Source organism: Ictalurus punctatus, unplaced genomic scaffold (assembly GCF_001660625.3).
Source record: "Ictalurus punctatus breed USDA103 unplaced genomic scaffold, Coco_2.0 tig00163696, whole genome shotgun sequence".
Taxonomy (NCBI): Eukaryota; Metazoa; Chordata; class Actinopteri; order Siluriformes; family Ictaluridae; genus Ictalurus; species Ictalurus punctatus.
This window is the reverse complement of record NW_026521171.1, coordinates 58,761-63,579: the sequence shown is the minus strand read 5'-3', so window position 1 is coordinate 63,579 and position 4,819 is coordinate 58,761. Positions and strand designations below refer to the sequence as shown.

The window sequence follows — 4,819 nt, the reverse complement described above, 5'->3', positions numbered from 1 at the left end:
TCCAATCTAGCAGGAGCCACACCTGATTCCAATTGTTGGCTCCGCTGATCTTGGCTTTCAATAGACTAAAGTGTGGCTTCTGCTTGGTTAGAATGACAACCTGCAACCACACTGGCCCATTCTGGAGAAGACTGGACAACCCTGATCTAAAGCAAATAACCACTGAGGTAAGTGCCACTTTGTGAGTTCTGAATCCGTCATGCCGGCTCAACATCACTCGATGAACAGGGAAGGAACCGGGAGATGAGAAGACTTCCCACGGTTGACGAATGGCAATTTCAAGTTGAGGGTGCGTTTGCTTTGCGTTTTCCCGCTTGGAGGTGGGGAATTACAAGTCGCAACCTCGTGTCAAGCGCATCAGTACTCTTGTCTTCTTGATGAAGGAAAGAGCCAGGCTTCCACATTCAGTGGAAAAGCAGAGACTGCCGGTGATTTTGCAAGCAGCTGTTATCTGCCTTGCTACAAAAGCTCAATGGAAGGGAAACCGCTCCCAGCCTTTTTCGGGCGCAGACCTCTTGCAGACCTCTCGAGGTGAACTCGGCGAGCAGTACTTTACGGCAAATTTTCCAGTCACGCACAGAGTCTTGTTGAGCAACGAAAGAGCCAGGCTTCCACTTTCTGGGGAAAACCAGAGACTCCCTTTCATTTGGTAAGCAAATATTAACTGCTTTGCTACAAAAGAAGGAAATCTCCTCTGTAAAGGAGGTCTCGCTTTCTGGCTGTTCCTAGAGGACCTGATCCTACAGTGATGACAACCACTCAGTCATTAAAGCAAAGTTCAGAATATCTAGCTTGTTTCTGCCCGGTCTCGAACCAGGGACCTTTTGCGTGTGAGGCAAACGTGATAACCACTACACTACAGAAACCACGGTGCCATAGTACTTTGGCTGTTGCCTATGGTCTTCTGATGAGAAGCGCACATACGTACACTTTGTTCACCAGAGCTGAATGGTGCAGCGTGGCATTGGTGGTATAGTGGTGAGCATAGCTCCAGTCCAAGCAGTTGACCCGGCTTCAATTCTTGGCCCATCCACGGGTTGTAGCTTGGGGCTTCTCCAGGTACTTTATGGTAGTTGGCACAAAAGGAAGGAATCACCTACCTGAGAATGAGTTGGTCAACAGAATGTGCCATAGGCTTCTCTGCAGGCCTCCTACGACTCTTTCTGCTTCCCACTTGAGTTCTTAGTGCTCTCTTTGCTGTTTGTAAACACGTCAGCATGCAACAGGGCACGTTTGACCCGTGAACAGGGGCGAAAAGGTGAGAACATGCGGTCTCTCCGTGTCTGTCTCTTGTTAGCGACAAGCTAGCATGCAAACTGTGATGAGAGGTGTCCATTTTCCGCGATCAGCCATCTATATAGTCAATGTTTTATATTTAATAAGCAAATATGTCTATATGCTGATTGGTCTTAAGCAGCGTTGTCCAATCTTCAGCTTTTGGTTCCAATCTAGCAGGAGCCACACCTGATTCCAATTGTTGGCTCCGCTGATCTTGGCTTTCAATAGACTAAAGTGTGGCTTCTGCTTGGTTAGAATGACAACCTGCAACCACACTGGCCCATTCTGGAGAAGACTGGACAACCCTGATCTAAAGCAAATAACCACTGAGGTAAGTGCCACTTTGTGAGTTCTGAATCCGTCATGCCGGCTCAACGTCACTCGATGAACAGGGAAGGAACCGGGAGATGAGAAGACTTCCCACGGTTGACGAATGGCAATTTCAAGTTGAGGGTGCGTTCGCTTTGCGTTTTCCCGCTTGGAGGTGGGGAATTACAAGTCGCAACCTCGTGTCAAGCGCATCAGTACTCTTGTCTTCTTGATGAAGGAAAGAGCCAGGCTTCCACATTCAGTGGAAAAGCAGAGACTGCCCGTGATTTTGCAAGCAGCTGTTATCTGCCTTGCTACAAAAGCTCAGTGGAAGGGAAACCGCTCCCAGTTGACCTGGGTTCGATTCCCGGCCAATGCACCGATTGTAACTTGGAGCGTCTCGTGGTATTTCATGGTAGTTGGTGGATAAGGAAGGAATCACCTACCTGAGAATGAGTTGGTCAACAGAATGTGCCATAGGCTTCTCTGCAGGCCTCCTACGACTCCTTCTGCTTCCCACTTGAGTTCTTAGTGCTCTCTTTGCTGTTTGTAAACACGTCATTATGCAACAGGGCACGTTTGACCCGTGAACAGGGGCGAAAAGGTGAGAACATGCGGTCTCTCCGTGTCTGTCTCTTGTTAGCGACAAGCTAGCATGCAAACTGTGATGAGAGGTGTCCATTTTCCGTGATCAGCCATCTATATAGTCAATGTTTTATATTTAATAAGCAAATATGTCTATATGCTGATTGGTCATAAGCAGCGTTGTCCAATCTTCAGCTTTTGGTTCCAATCTAGCAGGAGCCACACCTGATTCCAATTGGCTCCGCTGATCTTGGCTTTCAATAGACTAAAGTGTGGTTTCTGCTTGGTTAGAATGACAACCTGCAACCACACTGGCCCATTCTGGAGAAGACTGGACAACCCTGATCTAAAGCAAATAACCACTGAGGTAAGTGCCACTTTGTGAGTTCTGAATCCGTCATGCCGGCTCGACGTCACTCGATGAACAGGGAAGGAACCGGGAGATGAGAAGACTTCCCACGGTTGAGGAATGGCAATTTCAGGTTGAGGGTGCGTTTGCTTTGCGTTTTCCCGCTTGGAGGTGGGGAATTACAAGTTGCAACCTCGTGTCAAGCGCATCAGTACTCTTGTCTTCTTGATGAAGTAAAGAGCCAGGCTTCCACATTCAGTGGAAAAGCAGAGACTGCCTGTGATTTTACAAGCAGCTGTTATCTGCCTTGCTACAAAAGCTCAGTGGAAGGGAAACCGCTCCCAGTTGACCTGGGTTCGATTCCCGGCCAATGCACCGATTGTAACTTGGAGCGTCTCGTGGTATTTCATGGTAGTTGGCGGATAAGGAAGGAATCACCTACCTGAGAATGAGTTGGTCAACAGAATGTGCCATAGGCTTCTCTGCAGGCCTCCTACGACTCTTTCTGCTTCCCACTTGAGTTCTTAGTGCTCTCTTTGCTGTTTGTAAACACGTCAGCATGCAACAGGGCACGTTTGACCCGTGAACAGGGGCGAAAAGGTGAGAACATGCGGTCTCTCCGTGTCTGTCTCTTGTTAGCGACAAGCTAGCATGCAAACTGTGATGAGAGGTGTCCATTTTCCGCGATCAGCCATCTATATAGTCAATGTTTTATATTTAATAAGCAAATATGTCTATATGCTGATTGGTCTTAAGCAGCGTTGTCCAATCTTCAGCTTTTGGTTCCAATCTAGCAGGAGCCACACCTGATTCCAATTGTTGGCTCCGCTGATCTTGGCTTTCAATAGACTAAAGTGTGGCTTCTGCTTGGTTAGAATGACAACCTGCAACCACACTGGCCCATTCTGGAGAAGACTGGACAACCCTGATCTAAAGCAAATAACCACCGAGGTAAGTGCCACTTTGTGAGTTCTGAATCCGTCATGCCGGCTCGACGTCACTCGATGAACAGGGAAGGAACCAGGAGATGAGAAGACTTCCCACGGTTGACGAATGGCGATTTCAAGTTGAGGGTGCGTTTGCTTTGCGTTTTCCCGCTTGGAGGTGGGGAATTACAAGTCGCAACCTCGTGTCAAGCGCATCAGTACTCTTGTCTTCTTGATGAAGGAAAGAGCCAGGCTTCCACATTCAGTGGAAAAGCAGAGACTGCCCGTGATTTTACAAGCAGCTGTTATCTGCCTTGCTACAAAAGCTCAATGGAAGGGAAACCGCTCCCAGTTGACCCGGCTTCAATTCTTGGCCCGTCCACGGGTTGTAGCTTGGAGCTTCTCCAGGTACTTTATGGTAGTTGGCACAAAAGGAAGGAATCACCTACCTGAGAATGAGTTGGTCAACAGAATGTGCCATAGGCTTCTCTGCAGGCCTCCTACGACTCTTTCTGCTTCCCACTTGAGTTCTTAGTGCTCTCTTTGCTGTTTGTAAACACGTCAGCATGCAACAGGGCACGTTTGACCCGTGAACAGGGGCGAAAAGGTGAGAACATGCGGTCTCTCCGTGTCTGTCTCTTGTTAGCGACAAGCTAGCATGCAAACTGTGATGAGAGGTGTCCATTTTCCGCGATCAGCCATCTATATAGTCAATGTTTTATATTTAATAAGCAAATATGTCTATATGCTGATTGGTCTTAAGCAGCGTTGTCCAATCTTCAGCTTTTGGTTCCAATCTAGCAGGAGCCACACCTGATTCCAATTGTTGGCTCCGCTGATCTTGGCTTTCAATAGACTAAAGTGTGGCTTCTGCTTGGTTAGAATGACAACCTGCAACCACACTGGCCCATTCTGGAGAAGACTGGACAACCCTGATCTAAAGCAAATAACCACTGAGGTAAGTGCCACTTTGTGAGTTCTGAATCCGTCATGCCGGCTCAACGTCACTCGATGAACAGGGAAGGAACCGGGAGATGAGAAGACTTCCCACGGTTGACGAATGGCAATTTCAAGTTGAGGGTGCGTTTGCTTTGCGTTTTCCCGCTTGGAGGTGGGGAATTACAAGTCGCAACCTCGTGTCAAGCGCATCAGTACTCTTGTCTTCTTGATGAAGGAAAGAGCCAGGCTTCCACATTCAGTGGAAAAGCAGAGACTGCCCGTGATTTTGCAAGCAGCTGTTATCTGCCTTGCTACAAAAGCTCAGTGGAAGGGAAACCGCTCCCAGTTGACCTGGGTTCGATTCCCGGCCAATGCACCGATTGTAACTTGGAGCGTCTCGTGGTATTTCATGGTAGTTGGTGGATAAGGAAGG

The 4,819-nt window shown here is 48.2% G+C and overlaps 1 non-coding gene across 1 annotated transcript; it reads right to left on the bottom strand.

Annotated features, from left to right (window-relative positions):
* Positions 1-793: 793 nt before the first annotated feature.
* On the bottom strand, positions 794-866 carry trnav-cac (transfer RNA valine (anticodon CAC)). Its single transcript has one exon. It is a non-coding gene; the product is annotated as a tRNA-Val (tRNA).
* Positions 867-4,819: the final 3,953 nt, after the last annotated feature.